Below are 20,788 nucleotides of genomic sequence, written 5' to 3' on the forward strand. Positions count from 1 at the left end.
TGATACACAAATTGTGTTCATTTTGAGGGTATTTGTGATACACAAATTGTGTTCATTTTGAGGGTATTTGTGATTCACAAATTGTGTTCATTTTGAGGGTATTTGTGATACACAAATTGTGTTCATTTTGAGGGTATTTGTGATACACAAATTGTGTTCATTTTGAGGGTATTTGTGATTCACAAATTGTGTTCATTTTGAGGGTATTTGTCATTCACAAATTGTGTTCATTTTGAGGATATTTGTGACCCCCCCCCCAGTGTTCTGCAGTACCCCCTACTGTTACCTCGGCAGACAGCTATAAGCATACCCACCCCAAACACAACAACAACACTACAACCCAGCATGCCACACTGTAGCCTTGGCTGCCTCCGCACTGACCTCATTGATGATGATCCAGTGACAGTCGAATGCCATGAGATTCGTCTCCACAACCTGTAAAACACAACGATAGAGAGAGAAGAAAAGAAAGAAAAAAAAGATTAGAATATGTATTCAGGAATTCAATACATATTTTGTCAGGATTGACCAGCCTGAGTAATATTATACATTTCTAAAATATGCATCTGATGGTGCAATTATCCACTTTAAAGCAAATGCTTTTGACTGTGTTCCCTTTCTGACGCCTCTGACTGTAAGTAGACTGCAGTCATGAAAGCTGTCAAGCTATTTAACCCACGGGGAAGTTCAGCATTACAGCGGGATTGGAAGTTAAAGGCAATGGTCCCGCGTTAGCAGACAGTATACACGGTAAACACTGCATATGTCCTTTACATCTCTATCACGCAATCTGTAATGCTTCAGTGATACACACTGAACAGAGACACACAATCTGTAATGCTTCAGTGATACACACTGAACAGAGACACACAATCTGTAATGCTTCAGTGATACACACTGAACAGAGACACACAATCTGTAATGCTTCAGTGATACACACTGAACAGAGACAAACAATCTGTAATGCTTCAGTGATACACACTGAACAGAGACAAACAATCTGTAACGCTTCAGTGATACACACTGAACAGAGACAAACAATATGTAATGCTTCAGTGATACACACTGAACAGAGACAAACAATCTGTAATGCTTCAGTGATACACACTGAACAGAGACAAACAATCTGTAACGCTTCAGTGATACACACTGAACAGAGACAAACAATCTGTAATGCTTCAGTGATACACACTGAACAGAGACAAACAATCTGTAACGCTTCAGTGATACACACTGAACAGAGACAAACAATCTGTAATGCTTCAGTGATACACACTGAACAGAGACAAACAATCTGTAATGCTTCAGTGATACACACTGAACAGAGACAAACAATCTGTAATGCTTCAGTGATACACACTGAACAGAGACACACAATCTGTAATGCTTCAGTGATACACACTGAACAGAGACAAACAATCTGTAATGCTTCAGTGATACACACTGAACAGAGACAAACAATCTGTAATGCTTCAGTGATACACACTGAACAGAGACCCTCATTTTATGACAGCTGGGTGGATCATGCTCTATGGAAATGCTGTAGTCTCTCATAAAAAATGGAGTTTGCTGTGGGTGGGAGAAAAACCCATGAATACTTTATACAAACAAGCATAAATATGTATCCATGTTAACTCTTAACTAGCGATAATATTTTGGCATCATGGAACAGCTAATGGAGCGAGTGAACACTATAATTCGTGTAATTCCAGTGAGCAGAAATGACAGTTGCTGTAAAGCAAAAACACAATGATAGAAATGAGGGTGGATCGCGGTGGGAGCACTTAAACTTAAACACACACACACACACGCACACACATATATTGTGTGTTTACAGGTGAGCGCGTAGCGCATCCTGAGTGTTGTATGTAGAGTGATGTCAAAACCCTCTCCCTCTCTCTCACACACACACACACACACACACACACACACACACACACACACACACACACACACACACACACACACACACACACACACACAATCATAATAATAATAACAATAAATATATCAAATAAAATCCAACTTTGTTTGTCACATGCGCCGAATACAACAGGTAGACCTCACCATGAAATGCTTACTTACAAGCCCGTAAACAACAATGCAGTTCAAGAAAGAGTTAAGAAAATATTTACCAAATAAACTAAAGTAAAAAATAAAATAACAAGAACGTGGCTATATACAGGGGATACCGGTAACAAGTTAATGTGCAGGGTACTGGTTAGTACATGTAGGTAGGGGTAAAGTGACTGTGCATAGATAATAAACAGTGAGTAGCAGTAACAATAACAAGTCAATGTGCAGGGTACTGGTTAGTACATGTAGGTAGGGGTAAAGTGACTATACATAGATAATAAACAGTGAGTAGCAGTAACAATAACAAGTCAATGTGCAGGGTACTGGTTAGTACATGTAGGTAGGGGTAAAGTGACTATGCATAGATAATAAACAGTGAGTAGCAGTAACAATAACAAGTTAATGTGCAGGGTACTGGTTAGTACATGTAGGTAGGGGTAAAGTGACTATGCATAGATAATAAACAGTGAGTAGCAGTAACAATAACAAGTCAATGTGCAGGGTACTGGTTAGTACATGTAGGTAGGGGTAAAGTGACTATGCATAGATAATAAACAGCCAGTAGCAGTAACAATAACAAGTCAATGTGCAGGGTACTGGTTAGTACATGTAGTTAGGGGTAAAGTGACTATGCATAGATAATAAACAGTGAGTAGCAGTAACAATAACAAGTCAATGTGCAGGGTACTGGTTAGTACATGTAGGTAGGGGTAAAGTGACTATGCATAGATAATAAACAGTGAGTAGCAGTAACAATAACAAGTCAATGTGCAGGGTACTGGTTAGTACATGTAGTTAGGGGTAAAGTGACTATGCATAGATAATAAACAGTGAGTAGCAGTAACAATAACAAGTCAATGTGCAGGGTACTGGTTAGTACATGTAGGTAGGGGTAAAGTGACTATGCATAGATAATAAACAGTGAGTAGCAGCAGTGTAAAAACAAAAGGAGGGGGTGGGGGGGGTCAATGTAAATTGTCCGGGTGGCCATTTGATTAGTTGTTCAGCAGTCTTATGTCTTGGAGGTAGAAGCTGTTAAGGAGCCTTTTGGACTGAGACTTGGCGCTCCGGTACCTCTTGCCGTGCGGTAGCAAAGAGAACAGACTATGACTTGGGTGACTGGAGTCTTTGACAATTTTTTGGGCCTTCCTCATCATCATCATCATCATCATCAATAATGATAATATTTATCATTATTATAATTTGTCCTGTTACACATAAAAATGTGTTTCTTCATATCCCAACTTCCCCTGACACATCCGTAGAGAGTGGGGTCAGGGCCAGGGTCACCCTTATCCGGCGCCCCTGGAGCAATGGGGTTAATGCCTTGCTCAAGGGAACAGAGACAGATGTTTCACCTTGTTGGCTCTGGGATTCAAACCGGTCTGTCTGTCTGTGGCTATCTGTCTGTCTGTCTGTCTGTCTGTCTGTCTGTCTGTCTGTCTGTCTCTCTGTCTCTCTCTCTCAAGCTGCTTTATTGGCATGAAAAGCATTGTGTCAATATTGCCAAAGCAACAATGTATACAATACACATTGTAATAAAGAATAATAATAATAGTAATAACAAAATTCAATGGTAGGAAAATAATAATTATAAAAGGCTAAACATGGAAAATGAAATCATAACTAACTTATAACTAACTAATTGTCATCCTCACCATTACATCAGTACTACAACTACCATCATCATTACTACTACTGCTACCACCATCATTTAAACTGCTATCATTACCATCACCCCCACCCCTACTACCTGTACCACATGTACTACTACCATTTGGAGTAATAATCAACAACAACAACAATAATAATAATAATACAAATAATAATAATAATAGTGACAACAATAATAGTAATTGTCACGCCTTGGTCTTAGTATTTTGTGTTTTCTTTCTTTATTTGGTCAGGCCAGGGTGTGACATGGGTTATTGTGGTGTGTTTTTGTCTTAGGGGTTTTGTGGGGTGTCTACGTAGTCTATGGCTGCCTGAGGCGGTTCTCAATCAGAGTCAGGTGATTATCGTTGTCTCTGATTGGGAACCATATTTAGGTAGCCATATTCTGTGAGTGTTTCGTGGGTGATTGTTCCTGTCTCTGTGTTTGTGTTTGCACCAGATAGGGCTGTTTCGGTTTTCATTATTTCATTTTGATATGTTTGTAGTTTCTGTATGTATAGGTTTTCCTTCATTAAAATATATCATGAATCATCATCACGCTGCATTTTGGTCCGATCCTTGTTCTACCTCTTCGTCAGAGGAGGAGATAGAAGAGAGCCGTTACAGTAATAACAATAATGCCACGAATAGTAATAACAATCATACTAATAACAATTGATTTACTATTGCTATGGCAAACAAATACATATTTGGCTGCAAGAGGAGACATTGCTCCTTTGCCTATGATCATTTTTTGTTTTTCCTCTGGGTTTATAAATTAAAATTTGGAATAAATGTAGTAATTTCAGTGAATAATGAATCTCTTGTTGAGGAATATTTCTCACAGTAAAGGAGAAAGTGCATCTCTGTTTCTACCTCCCCTGTAGTGCAGTGACCACATACACACTCCTCTTTGGGTAGCCATGTCTTTGTATATATATATATATCTCTCTCTGCTCTGCTCTGTTCTCTCCTCCTTCGACACACTTCCAAGGACAGATCCATCACTCTCCCATCTACAAGGACAAGTCTTCTCTGTCCACATCTACAAGTCTCAGTTCCTATCTTCCCCATCTACCTCTTCCTCTCCTCCTTCGACACACCTCCATCACTCTCCCATCTACAAGGACAAGTCTTCCTCTCCTCCTTCCACACACTCCATCACTCTCCCATCTACAAGGACAAGTCTTCCTCTCCTCCTTCCACACACCTCCACTCTCCCATCTACAAGGACAAGTCTTCCTCTCCTCCTTCCACACCTCTACAAGGACAAGTCTTCCTCTCCTCCTTCCACACACCTCCATCACTCTCCCATCTACAAGGACAAGTCTTCCTCTCCTCCTTCCACACACCTCCATCACTCTCCCATCTACAAGGACAAGTCTTCCTCTCCTCCTTCCACACACCTCCATCACTCTCCCATCTACAAGGACAAGTCTTCCTCTCCTCCTTCCACACCTCCATCACTCTCCCATCTACAAGGACAAGTCTTCCTCTCCTCCTTCCACACACCTCCATCACTCTCCCATCTACAAGGACAAGTCTTCCTCCCCTCCTTCCACACACCTCCATCACTCTCCCATCTACAAGGACAAGTCTTCCTCTCCTCCTTCCACACATCTCCATCACTCTCCCATCTACAAGGACAAGTCTTCCTCTCCTCCTTCCACACACCTCCATCACTCTCCCATCTACAAGGACAAGTCTTCCTCTCCGCCGGCAGCACCCCATGTTTCTCCTGTTCAATGTATTTAATTCAACCTAATTGTCTAGGTGACTAAACTCTCCCATCTACAAGGGGTGTCCATAAAACACTTTCCTCTCCTCCTTCCACACACCTCATAAACAAAAAGCAACAGCTGGAGAGTCTTCCTCTCCTCCTTCCATGACAGCGGAGCGTTAATAGTGTTTTAATCTCCTACAAAGACTCAATAAAACTTCATAATTACACTGCAGACAAGTCCCATAAAACAACCTGTCAATTGGACTGAGGCAGTGAGATAAGGCAAACAGAGAGGGAGAGGTTTTTCACTCTCCTCCTGTCTCTCTATCTGTTCTCTCCCTCTGTCTCTATCTCCCTCTCCAATCCCTCTCTCTTTCTCTGTCACCCCCTATCTGTCTCCCTCTCCAATCCCTCTCTCTTTCTCTGTCTCCCCCTATCTGTCTCCCTCTCTCTTTCTCAGTCTCCCTCTCTAATCCCTCTCTCTTTCTCTGTCACCCCCTATCTGTCTCCCTCTCAAGGACAAGTCTCCTCTCCTTCCACACACCTCCATCAATCCCTCTCTCTTTCTCTGTCTCCCTCTCTAATCCCTCTCTCTTTCTCTGTCACCCCTTCTCTGTCTCCCTCTCCAATCCCTCTCTCTTTCTCTGTCTCCCTCTCTAATCCCTCTCTCTTTCTCTGTCACCCCTTCTCTTGTCTCCCTCTCCAATCCCTCTCTCTTTCTCTGTCACCCCCTATCTGTCTCCCTCTCCAATCCCTCTCTCTTTCTCTGTCACCCTCTCTAATCCCTCTCTCTTTCTCTGTCACCCCCTATCTGTCTCCCTCTCCAATCCCTCTCTCTTTCTCTTACTACCACTTGTCAATCATGGTCTCCCTCCCTCCCTCTTTCTTTCTCTCTCTTCCTCGCCCCCCTCTGTCCACTGGTCACTCAGCCGGGTAGTAACCATGACAACCAAGTGGGTGTCATCGGTGAGGGCCATGATGACACTGGAAGCCCATCTCTGTGCCAGACATGATAGGAACTATTTACAGCCCTGGCCCAGACTCACTGACTGGTCATTTATTTCTGAACTCAATTTCTGCCCTGCTCCCTAGTCTCTCTCTCTCTCGCTCTCTCTCTCTCCCGCTCTCTCTCTCTCTCCCGCTCTCTATCTCTCTCCCCCCCCCTCTCTCTCTCTCCCTTTCTCTGTCTCTCTCCAGCTCTCTCTCTCTCCCGCTCTCTCACTCTCTCCCGCTCTCTCTCTCTCCTGGTCTCTAACTCTCCCCCTCTCTCTCTCTCTCTCTCTCTCCCATCCCCCTCTCTATATCTCTCTCCCACTCATCCCCCTCTCTCTCCCACCACCCATCTCTCTTTATCTCCCCCGCAATCTCTCTCTGATGACTTGCAAGTTTACTGCCTGCTATGTTTTCATGATGATCCTGCTGACTTCCAGCACAGTATTTGTGTGAAGTGGTATGTGAAACATGCTCGCCACACAGAGCACAGATGGGGCTATGCTTCACTGAAGAGACGGAGTGTGCGTGTGTGTGTGCATGTGTGTGTGTGCATGTGTGTGTGTGTTCATGAGTACATGCCAGCCCACCTCAGGCTCTCTGTGTTCATTCACGCCCATTAGTACTCTCCCCAGCTTGTCCAAGGGCAGATGTTTCTGCCTAATTAGAGAAAGGCCAGAATTCCGGGGGAAGATGTGCTCCTCTGGGGATTGGCTGCTGTAACCAACACGTCAGTTCAAGGTTGTTAACACTCAACTGATGACGAAAATAGAGCGGCCAACAAGAAATCTGGACCAAAAGCAAGCCGCTCTCTATGGCACCACCCAACAAGGCCTGGGACATTAAACTTTGCCTCGCTGCATTAGTCCACGGCCAAGGAGAAGGCTATTGATTTTGGCAGTGTGTTCGGACACAGAGACGCTCCTCCTGATGGTCCGGCTTGCTGGTTTGGAGCCATGTGCAGGGTCTCGAACAACACAGGGGGGATTCTTTCAACCAGAAAACTTTCTGCCAGAAAGAATGCGAGCAGAAAGTAAGCTGATTCATTACCTACAGTGGCAAGAACAAGGTATGTGAACCCTTTGGAATGACCAGGATTTCTGCATAAATTGGTCATCAAATTTGATCCGATCTTCATCTAAGTCACAACAATAGACAAACACAGTCTGCTTAAACTAAATAACATAAAAATTATACTTTTTCACGTCTTTATTGAACACACCGTGTAAAGATTCACAGTGTAGGGTGGAAATAGTATGTGAACCCCTTGGATTTAAAATAACTGGTTGACCATCCTTTCTTTGGCAGCAATAAACTCAACCAAACGTTTTCTGTAGTTGCGAATCAGACCTGCCCAACGGTCAGGAGGAATTTTGGACCATTCATCTTTGCAAAACTGTTTCAGTTCAGCAATATTCTTAGGATGTCTGGTGTGAACCGCTCTCGAGGTTTGCCACAGCATTTTAAATCAGGTTGAGGTCAGGACTCTGACTGGACCACTCCAGAATCTTCTGTTGAAGCCATTCTGTTGTTGATGTATTTCTGTGTTTTGGGTCGTTGTCGTGGTGCATCACCCAACTTCTGTTGAGTTTCAATTGGCAGACAGATAGCCTTACATTCTCCTGCAAAATGTCTTGACAAAACTCAATTTTACGTAGCAGATAGCAAGCTGTCCAGGCCTTGAGGCAGCAAGCAGCCCCAAACCATGATTCACCCTCCACCATACTTTAAGTTTGGGATGAGGTTTTGATGTTGGTGTGCTGTGCCTTTTTTTCTCCACACATAGTGTTGTGTTTTTCTTCCAAACAACTCAACTTTAGTTTAATCTGCCCACAGAATATTTTGCCAGAAGCGCTGTGGAACATCCAGGTGCTCTTTTACGAACTTCAGATGTGCAGCAATGTTTTTCTTGGACAGCAGTGGCTTCTTCAGTGGTGTCCTCCCATGAACACCATTCTTGTTTAGTGTTTTACGTAACGTAGACTCGTCAACAGAGATGTTAGCATGTTCCAGAGATTTCTGTAAGTCTTTAGCTGACACTCTAGGATTCTTCTTAACCTCATTGAGCATTCTGCACTGTGCTCTTGCAGTCATCTTTGCAGGACGGCCACTCCTACGGAGAGTAGCAACAGTGCTGAACTTTCTCCATTTATAGACAATGTATCTTACCGTGGACTGATGAACATCACGGCTTTAAGAGATACTTTTGTAACACTTTCCAGCTTTATGCAAGTCAACTATTTTTAATCTTAGGTCTTCTGAGATATCTTTTGTTCAAGGCATGGTCCACATCAGGTAATGATTCTTGTGAAAAGCACACTCAGATATTGTGAGTGTTTTTTATAGGGCAGGGCAGCTATAACCAACATCTCCAATCTCATCTCATTGATTGGATGCCAGGTTAGCAAACTCCTGACTCCAATTAGGTTTTGGAAAAGTAATTAGCCTAGGGGTTCACATTTCCTACCTACACTGTGAATGTTTAAAGGATGTATTCAATATAGAAAAAAAAAAAAAAAAATACAATAATTTATGTGTTATTAGTTTAAGCACACTGTGTTTGTCGATTGTTGTGACTAAGATGAAGATCAGATCAAATTTTATGACTAATTTATGCAGAAATCCAGGTAATTCCAAAGGGTTCACATACTTTTTCTTGCCACTGTAAGCAAGGATAAACTCAGCCTAAGGTTAAAAGGCTTGAAGCAGGACTCTCATTAAGACACCAGTGAGGTTTGCCTTGCCTTGCTCTGCGCTAGGAAAGCAGAGGGCTTAAGTGAGTGAGTGAGTCCTGCACGGTAATTATTTTTATTTGACTGACAGCTAGCTAGGTAACTGGCATGGTGTCTCATAGATCAAAGCATCTGTGATTAGACTGTGAGAGATAGAGCTCCTCATACACCATCAGTATCACACTTAAATCAGACACATGGTGCTGTCTCTGTTCCAGAACCCTGGGAAACAGGATATATCTGTTCCAGAACCATGGGAACCTGGATATATCTGTTCCAGAACCATGGGAACCTGGATATATATGTTCCAGAACCCTGGGAAACAGGATATATCTGTTCCAGAACCATGGGAACCTGGATATATCTGTTCCAGAACCATGGGAACCTGGATATATCTGTTCCAGAACCATGGGAACCTGGATATATCTGTTCCAGAACCATGGGAACCTGGATATATCTGTTCCAGAACCCTGGGAATCTGGATATATCTGTTCCAGAACCATGGGAACCTGGATGTATGTGTTTCAGAACCCTGGGAATCTGGATATATCTGTTCCAGAACCATGGGAACCTGGATGTATGTGTTTCAGAACCCTGGGAATCTGGATATATCTGTTCCAGAACCATGGGAACCTGGATATATCTGTTCCAGAACCCTGGGAATCTGGAAATATCGGTTCCAGAACCCTGGGAACCTGGACTCTCCATTGAGAAACTATAAGTTCTCCTCATTCACTTAATAATGTTTACATATCTTGCATTACTCATCTCATATGTATATACTGTTTTCTATACTATTCTACGGTATCTTATTCACTTAATAATGTTTACATATCTTGCATTACTCATCTCATATGGATATACTATTTTCTATACTATTCTACGGTATCTCATTCACTTAATAATGTTTACATATCTTGCATTACTCATCTCATATGTATATACTGTATTATATACTATTCTACTGTATCTTAGTCCATTCCACTCTGACATCGATCGTTTTTTAAAGGAAAGCACATTATTTGTCCATTAAAATAACATCAAATTGATCAGAAATACAGTGTAGACATTGTTAATGTTGTAAATGACTATTGTAGCTGGAAACGGCTGATTTTTAATGGAATATTTACATAGGTGTCCAGAGACCCATTATCAGCAACCATCACTACTGTGTTCCAATGGCATGTTGTGTTAACTAATCCACGTTTATAATTTTAAAAGGCTAATTGATCATTAGAAAACCCTTTTGCAATTATGTTAGCACAGCTGAAAACTGTTGTTCTGATTAAAATAGCAAGACAACTGTCCTTCTTTAGACTAGTTGAGTATCTGAAGCATCAACATTTGTGGATTCGATTACAGGCTCAAAATGGCCAGAAACAAAGAACTTTCTTCTGAAACTCGTCAGTCTATTCTTGTTCTGAGAAATTAAGGCTATTCCATGCAAGAAATTGCCAAGAAACCAAAGATCTGGTACAATGCTGTGTACTACTCCCTTCACAGAACAGCGCAAACTGGCTCTAACCAGAATAGAAAGAGGAGTGGGAGGCCCTGGGGGCACAACTGAGCAAGAAGACAAGTACATTAGAGTGTCTAGTTTGAGAAATAGATGCCTCACAAGTTCTCAACTGGCAGCTTCATAAAATTGTACCTGCAAAACACCAGTCTCAATGTCAACAGTGAAGAGGTGATTCTGGGATGCTGGCCTTCTAGGCAGAGTTCCTCTGTCCAGTGTGTTATTTTGCCCATCTTTTATTTTTATTGGCCAGTCTGAAATATGGCTTTTTCTTTGCAACTCTGCCTAGAGTTGCAGCCTGAATTTAAAATGTATTACATTGAGATTTTGTGTCACTGGCCCACACACAATACCCCATAATGCCAAAGTGGAATTATGTTTTTTACATTTTTACAAATTGATAACAAATGACAAGCTGAAATGTCTTCAGTCAATTAGTATAAATCTGCTTAACAAGTCACGTAATAAGTTGCATGGACTAGCTCATCTCTGTACCCCACAAACAATTATGTGTAAGGTCCCTCAGTCGAGCAGTCTTGGTAGATGGGTAAAAATAAAAAAAAGCAGACATTGAATATCCCTTTGAGCATGGCAACCTGGTTCAGTCTGCTTTCCACCAGACACCAGGATAGTTAAAGACAATGAATGTTCCTGAGTGGCAGAGTTACAGTTCTGACTTAAATCTACTTGAAAATCTATGGCAAGACCTGAAAATGCTTGTCTAGCAATGATCAATAACCAATTTGACAGAGCATGAAGTATTTGGAAAAGAATAATAAGAAAATGTTGCACAATTCAGTTTCATTAAACTGGCAAAAATGTCTAAAAACACGTTTTCACTTTGTCATGATGGGGTGTTGTGTGTAGTAGGATGAGACAAACATTCAGGCTGTAACACAACAACGTGGAATAATGTGGAATAAGTCAAAAGGCAGTGTACACACAAATACATAGAACGGGGTTGGTTAGTCCTCAAAACGTGAAAAGATTGGCTTGGATTTGACTATTTTCTTCTCCGGCATGGCTACTTTATGACATCATAAACATCATATTATACACAGCATCTTATCTAAATGTTTTGAGGGGGGGCATGGCTACTTTATGACATCATAAACATCATATTATACACAGCATCTTATCTAAATGTTTTGAGGCGGGGCATGGCTACTTTATGACATCATGCATCTTATCTAAATGTTTTGAGGCGGGGCATGGCTACTTTATGACATCATAAACATCATATTATACACAGCATCTTATCTAAATGTTTTGAGGCGGGCATGGCTACTTTATGACATCATAAACATCATATTATACACAGCATCTTATCTAAATGTTTTGAGGGGGCATGGCTACTTTATGACATCATAAACATCATATTATACACAGCATCTTATCTAAATGTTTTGAGGCGGGGCATGGCTACTTTATGACATCATAAACATCATATTATACACAGCATCTTATCTAAATGTTTTGAGGCGGGGCATGGCTACTTTATGACATCATAAACATCATCATATTATACACAGCATCTTATCTAAATGTTTTGAGGCGGGGCATGGCTACTTTATGACATCATAAACATCATATTATACACAGCATCTTATCTAAATGTTTTGAGGCGGGGCATGGCTACTTTATGACATCATAAACATCATATTATACACAGCATCTTATCTAAATGTTTTGAGGCGGGGCATGGCTACTTTATGACATCATAAACATCATATTATACACAGCATCTTATGTAAATGTTTTGAGCGGGGGCATGGCTACTTTATGACATCATAAACATCATATTATACACAGCAACTTATCTAAATGTTTTGAGGGTGAGCATGGCTACTTTATGACATCATAAACATCATATTATACACAACATCTTATCTAAATGTTTTGAGGCGGGGCATGGCTACTTTATGACATCATAAACATCATATTATACACAGCAACTTATCTAAATGTTTTGAGGGGGGGCATGGCTACTTTATGACATCATAAACATCATATTATACACAACATCTTATCTAAATGTTTTTCGTTGTGGGGGGGGAATTCATAAATGTTGGGTTGTTTGTGATTATTGGTGCAATTTAACTTTATTATGTTACTTAGTTTGATGCACCCGTGCGAGGATGCGAGGATTACATTTCAGACTTGAATTGCCCTAATGAACCCCTCCAATAATTATAATCCATATAATATTTCAAATGTATTTTTGCTGCAGGATTATTTTCCTCCTGTAGCAAACTGACTCAAATTAAGATCCTACATCTGTAGGTGCAAGACAACAATGTCACCTAACATATTTATGAATAAGTTTAAGCTGCTTTCTATGCTCTTCAGTCTGAGTTAAAGTAATGCCAACAGTCTGCTGGGTTGTGTGGGATTATTCATGCATTTTAGCAGTCCCCATTTGTATGTTACTAGTGCACTTTTTTAATCAAAGATGATATTGCAACATTCAAGAAGTTTCAGTCTGACAGATGAATGTACAGTACGCAAATGCCATAGGATAAATAAACAGCAATTTTGTACAATGGGCTAAGCCTAGGCAATTCAATCCACAGGCTATATAACACAATACTTCAGTTTGAAGTAGCACTTCATCTCTGCGCACTTCCTAACCAGGGAATAGTGTGTTCCACTCACCCAAAAACACATGTTCTTCCATTAAGTATTCGCACCCGGTTTGAGCAAGCGAGTTTATGGAGTTGTGAAATGCTTTCTCTGCGGAGCGTGAGAGTCAATCCGTTTGACGCATTTAGCTCTCACTTACCCAGGCGTGTGCTCCTTAATACATCATAATCCTTATGTTTCACATTGCCATTTTGGTTTAATGTCAGCCACCTGACTCACCGTGCAGCATCCATCATCTATAATTCATACTCTGTGTGCGACTGTCAGGAAGCCACGCCACACACTGTGTCTGTTGCAGTATTGCACTGACTCCTCGATGAAGTTGGGAGCAACACACACTTAGCACGCACGCACAGAGAGAGAGAGAGAGAGAGAGAGCTGCAGAGCGGCGCCCTCCCGTGATGTCATCGGAGATAAACACACACGTAGGAGCAGACAGTACTCTGTGCATGAAGCGTTTGCGCTTGCACAAATTCCGTTGCGAAATGTTACGTGTGTCCTAATGAATACGACCCTGGTGCTAAATCCTACCAGCCAGTCCAGGTATAAGACACGTGTGGGTTGGCCTGCGGGCTGATGTGGATCCCTCCCTGGCTTCTTAATGACTCTAAATCACCCCATTGCTGCCTGCTTAATTAGGCCAATACAGGCCTGGTATGCCACTAACTTAAACAGGCCATCAATTCAGCTCCAGCCACTCAGCCCCAGCCATTCCAAGGGCTTGCCAAGGTCTGTCTGACTGACAGGGACTGACGCGGGCCTTGAGGCTGGCCCTGCCCGGCCCCAGCTCAAAGCAAACATCCTATTGATCCTCCTCCACCATTCCGATAGATGAAAGCCAAAGTAATCCACACCCCTCTCCGCTCCACAGAGTACTGTACACAACCGGTGTAAGGTGAAGTTCCCCCTAGATGATGACACTGGGTCAGATTAGCATTTCCTCCACTAATGGTTATGGTTAGGATTAGGGGAAACTTTAACCTATGCAACCAGAACCATCCGGGCTGAGTCTGACTGTACTGGGATTGGTCTGCAGCTGACCCATGGGGGTGCTGGCCTATACACTTCCTGTCTGTGATGGGTTCCTCTTCCTCTCTCCTCTCCATTCTTTCTACTCTGATAGAGAAATCATTACTGTGAATTCCCGGTGCGTGGCTTCCGTAGACCTGTGTTGTGATGGGAGAGTCCAGGTCTGTCAGGGCCAACATACCAGTCATTTGTCTTCCCAAGCATTGAACAAAGATCCTGAACACGGCCACAGAGGAGATTAAGGTGAATATAGACCCATTGCTTGTGTGACACCCAGGGCAATACATCACTGCTAAGCTTATTTTACATGATGGCATCTCATTTGACATTTGGATGGTGATTGATCAAGTGTTGGATGAAATGGAATGGAGTGTATGGATTGGGGTGTTCATACATCTACACATGTTATTAAGCTGTGTCCACACACCTATTATTTAAATGTCCATCTAACAGAGGGCGATGGTCAGGTTAATGATCGCAAATAATCAAGATCATTTAGATGCAATTTAGCTATTGTCGTGTTAGCACTTGTAAATGTAGAATGTTTTGGTGTTCCAAGTGACTATTTAATCTAAATGAAGAATGTTTTGTTGTTCCAAGTGACTCTTTATTCTAAATATAGAATGTTTTGTTATTCCAAGTGACTCTTTATTCTAAATATAGAATGTTTTGTTGTTCCAAGTGACTCTTTATTCTAAATATAGAATGTTTTGTTGTTCCGAGTGACTCTTTATTCTAAATGTAGAATGTTTTGTTGTTCCAAGTGACTCTTTATTCTAAATATAGAATGTTTTGTTGTTCCAAGTGACTCTTTATTCTAAATATATAATGTTTTGTTGTTCCAAGTGAATCTTTATTCTAAATATAGAATGTTTGGTTGTTCCATGTGACTCTTTTTTCTAAATATAGAATGTTGTGTTGTTCCAAGTGACTCTTTATTCTAAATATAGAATGTTTTGTTGTTCCAAGAGAATCTTTATGCACCCAAACCATTTTTTTTACGTAAGTTTTGGAATAACTCATTACTAATAATTACTAATAATCTTAGAAAGATCTTTCATCTCTATAAAAAAAAGAATAATTTGGTATCTAATTAGAGCTTTATTGAATCCCATAAACAAACAAAAACACATTGGTGAATAAAAAAGCTGTTCATTAACTGCTAAAGACAACAACCACAAATTGCTACCCTATGATTACATACTCAATAAAATTCACTATGTGTCGTTTGGAATATTCAGTGTGTGTGTGTGTGTGTGTGTGTGTGTGTGTGTGTGTGTGTGTGTGTGTGTGTGTGTGTGTGTGTGTGTGTGTGTGTGCATGAGCCCTAGGGGTAAGTGACCTTTGACCAGGCTAAAGTAATTAATCTGCCTCCTTTCCTCATCACTTTCCACTCAGTCTCATCTCCTCTCCACTCCTCCACACACCATGCCAGGCCTGTCTCCTTTCTACTCCTCCACACACCATGCCAGGTCTGTCTCCTCTCTACTCCTCCACACACCATGCCAGGTCTGTCTCCTCTCTACTCCTCCACACACCATGCCAGGTCTATCTCCTCTCTACTCCTCCACACACCATGCCAGGTCTGTCTCCTCTCCACTCTTCCACACACCATGCCAGGTCTGTCTCCTCTCTACTCCTCCACACACCATGCCAGGTCTGTCTCCTCTCTACTCCTCCACACACCATGCCAGGCCTGTCTCCTCTCTACTCCTCCACACACCATGCCAGGTCTGTCTCCTCTCTACTCCTCCACACACCATGCCAGGTCTGTCTCCTCTCTACTCCTCCACACACCATGCCAGGCCTGTCTCCTCTCTACTCCTCCACACACCATGCCAGGTCTGTATCCTCTGTCCTCCTCCACACACCATGCCAGGTCTGTCTCCTCTCTACTCCTCCACACACCATGCCAGGTCTGTATCCTCTCTACTCCTCCACACACCATGCCAGGTCTGTCTCCTCTCTACTCCTCCACACACCATGCCAGGTCTGTCTCCTCTCTACTCCTCCACACACCATGCCAGGTCTGTCTCCTCTGTCCTCCTCCACACACCATGCCAGGTCTGTCTCCTCTCTACTCCTCCACACACCATGCCAGGTCTGTCTCCTCTGTCCTCCTCCACACACCATGCCAGGTCTGTCTCCTCTCCACTCTTCCACACACCATGCCAGGTCTGTCTCCTCTCTACTCCTCCACACACCATGCCAGGTCTGTATCCTCTCTACTCCTCCACACACCATGCCAGGCCTGTCTCCTCTCTACTCCTCCACACACCATGCCAGGTCTGTCTCCTCTCTACTCCTCCACACACCATGCCAGGTCTGTCTCCTCTCTACTCCTCCACACACCATGCCAGGCATGTCTCCTCTCTACTCCTCCACACACCATGCCAGGTCTGTATCCTCTGTCCTCCTCCACACACCATGCCAGGTCTGTCTCCTCTCTACTCCTCCACACACCATGCCAGGTCTGTCTCCTCTCTACTCCTCCACACACCATGCCAGGTCTGTATCCTCTGTCCTCCTCCACACACCATGCCAGGTCTGTCTCCTCTCTACTCCTCCACACACCATGCCAGGTCTGTCTCCTCTGTCCTCCTCCACACACCATGCCAGGTCTGTCTCCTCTCTACTCCTCCACAAACCATGCCAGGTCTGTCTCCTCTCTACTCCTCCACACACCATGCCAGGTCTGTCTCCTCTGTCCTCCTCCACACACCATGCCAGGTCTGTCTCCTCTGTCCTCCTCCACACACCATGCCAGGTCTGTCTCCTCTCCACTCCTCCACACACCATGCCAGGCCTGTCTCCTCTCTACTCCTCCACACACCATGCCAGGTCTGTCTCCTCTCTACTCCTCCACACACCATGCCAGGCCTGTCTCCTCTCTCTACTCCTCCACACACCATGCCAGGTCTGTCTCCTCTCTACTCCTCCACACACCATGCCAGGTCTGTCTCCTCTCTACTCCTCCACACACCATGCCAGGCCTGTCTCCTCTCTACTCCTCCACACACCATGCCAGGTCTGTCTCCTCTCTACTCCTCCACACACCATGCCAGGTCTGTCTCCTCTCTACTCCTCCACACACCATGCCAGGTCTGTCTCCTCTCTACTCCTCCACACACCATGCCAGGTCTGTCTCCTCTCTACTCCTCCACACACATGCCAGGTCTGTCTCCTCTCTACTCCTCCACACACCATGCCAGGTCTGTCTCCTCTCTACTCCTCCACACACCATGCCAGGTCTGTCTCCTCTCTACTCCTCCACACACCATGCCAGGTCTGTCTCCTCTCTACTCCTCCACACACCATGCCAGGTCTGTCTCCCTCTACTCCTCCACACACCATGCCAGGCCTGTCTCCTCTCTACTCCTCCACACACCATGCCAGGCCTGTCTCCTCTCTACTCCTCCACACACCATGCCAGGCCTGTCTCCTCTGTCCTCCTCCACACACCATGCCAGGCCTGTCTCCTCTCTACTCCTCCACACACCATGCCAGGTCTGTCTCCTCTCTACTCCTCCACACACCATGCCAGGTCTGTCTCCTCTCTACTCCTCCACACACCATGCCAGGTCTGTCTCCTCTGTCCTCCTCCACACACCATGCCAGGCCTGTCTCCTCTCTACTCCTCCACACACCATGCCAGGTCTGTCTCCTCTCTACTCCTCCACACACCATGCCAGGTCTGTCTCCTCTCTACTCCTCCACACACCATGCCAGGTCTGTCTCCTCTCTACTCCTCCACACACCATGCCAGGTCTGTCTCCTCTCTACTCCTCCACACACCATGCCAGGCCTGTCTCCTCTCTACTCCTCCACACACCATGCCAGGTCTGTCTCCTCTCTACTCCTCCACACACCATGCCAGGTCTGTCTCCTCTCTACTCCTCCACACACCATGCCAGGTCTGTATCCTCTGTCCTCCTCCACACACCATGCCAGGTCTGTCTCCTCTGTCCTCCTCCACACAACATGCCAGGTCTGTCTCCTCTCTACTCCTCCACACACCATGCCAGGCCTGTCTCCTCTCTACTCCTCCACACACCATGCCAGGTCTGTCTCCTCTCTACTCCTCCACACACCATGCCAGGTCTGTCTCCTCTGTCCTCCTCCACACACCATGCCAGGTCTGTCTCCTCTCTACTCCTCCACACCATGCCAGGTCTGTCTCCTCTCTACTCCTCCACACACCATGCCAGGTCTGTCTCCTCTGTCCTCCTCCACACACCATGCCAGGTCTGTCTCCTCTCTACTCCTCCACACACCATGCCAGGTCTGTCTCCTCTCTACTCCTCCACACACCATGCCAGGTCTGTCTCCTCTCTACTCCTCCACACACCATGCCAGGTCTGTCTCCTCTGTCCTCCTCCACACACCATACCAGGTCTGTCTCCTCTCTACTCCTCCACACACCATGCCAGGTCTGTCTCCTCTCTACTCCTCCACACACCATGCCAGGTCTGTCTCCTCTGTCCTCCTCCACACACCATGCCAGGTCTGTCTCCTCTCTACTCCTCCACACACCATGCCAGGTCTGTCTCCTCTGTCCTCCTCCACACACCATGCCAGGTCTGTCTCCTCTCTACTCCTCCACACACCATGCCAGGTCTGTCTCCTCTCTACTCCTCCACACACCATGCCAGGTCTGTCTCCTCTGTCCTCCTCCACACACCATGCCAGGTCTGTCTCCTCTCTACTCCTCCACACACCATGCCAGGTCTGTATCCTCTCTACTCCTCCACACACCATGCCAGGTCTGTCTCCTCTCTACTCCTCCACACACCATGCCAGGTCTGTCTCCTCTGTCCTCCTCCACACACCATGCCAGGTCTGTCTCCTCTCTACTCCTCCACACACCATGCCAGGTCTGTCTCCTCTCTACTCCTCCACACACCATGCCAGGTCTGTCTCCTCTGTCCTCCTCCACACACCATGCCAGGTCTGTCTCCTCTCTACTCCTCCACACACCATGCCAGGTCTGTCTCCTCTGTCCTCCTCCACACACCATGCCAGGTCTGTCTCCTCTCTACTCCTCCACACACCATGCCAGGTCTGTCTCCTCTGTCCTCCTCCACACACCATGCCAGGTCTGTCTCCTCTCTACTCCTCCACACACCATGCCAGGTCTGTATCCTCTGTCCTCCTCCACACACCATGCCAGGTCTGTCTCCTCTCTACTCCTCCACACACCATGCCAGGTCTGTCTCCTCTCTACTCCTCCACACACCATGCCAGGTCTGTCTCCTCTGTCCTCCTCCACACACCATGCCAGGCCTGTCTCCTCTCTACTCCTCCACACACCATGCCAGGTCTGTCTCCTCTCTACTCCTCCACACACCATGCCAGGTCTGTCTCCTCTCTACTCCTCCACACACCATGCCAGGTCTGTCTCCTCTCTACTCCTCCACACACCATGCCAGGTCTGTCTCCTCTCTACTCCTCCACACACCATGCCAGGTCTGTCTCCTCTCTACTCCTCCACACACCATGCCAGGCCTGTCTCCTCTCTACTCCTTCACACACCATGCCAGGTCTGTCTCCTCTCTACTCCTCCACACACCATGCCAGGTCTGTCTCCTCTCTACTCCTCCACACACCATGCCAGGTCTGTCTCCTCTCTACTCCTCCACACACCATGCCAGGTCTGTCTCCTCTCTACTCCTCCACACACCATGCCAGGTCTGTCTCCTCTCTACTCCTCCACACACCATGCCAGGTCTGTCTCCTCTCTACTCCTCCACACACCATGCCAGGCCTGTCTCCTCTCTACTCCTCCACACACCATGCCAGGCCTGTCTCCTCTGTCCTCCTCCACACACCATGCCAGGCCTGTCTCCTCTCTACTCCTCCACACACCATGCCAGGTCTGTCTCCTCTGTCCTCCTCCACACACCATGCCAGGTCTGTCTCCTCTCTACTCCTCCACACACCATGCCAGGTCTGTCTCCTCTCTACTCCTCCACACACCATGCCAGGTCTGTCTCCTCTCTACTCCTCCACACACCATGCCAGGTCTGTCTCCTCTCTACTCCTCCACACACCATGCCAGGCCTGTCTCCTCTCTACTCCTCCACACACCATGCCAGGTCTGTCTCCTCTCTACTCCTCCACACACCATGCCAGGTCTGTCTCCTCTCTACTCCTCCACACACCATGCCAGGTCTGTATCCTCTGTCCTCCTCCACACACCATGCCAGGTCTGTCTCCTCTCTGTCCTCCTCCACACAACATGCCAGGTCTGTCTCCTCTCTACTCCTCCACACACCATGCCAGGCCTGTCTCCTCTCTACTCCTCCACACACCATGCCAGGTCTGTCTCCTCTCTACTCCTCCACACACCATGCCAGGTCTGTCTCCTCTGTCCTCCTCCACACACCATGCCAGGTCTGTCTCCTCTCTACTCCTCCACACACCATG

Source organism: Oncorhynchus nerka, linkage group LG27 (genome assembly GCF_034236695.1).
Source record: "Oncorhynchus nerka isolate Pitt River linkage group LG27, Oner_Uvic_2.0, whole genome shotgun sequence".
Classification (NCBI taxonomy): domain Eukaryota; kingdom Metazoa; phylum Chordata; class Actinopteri; order Salmoniformes; family Salmonidae; genus Oncorhynchus; species Oncorhynchus nerka.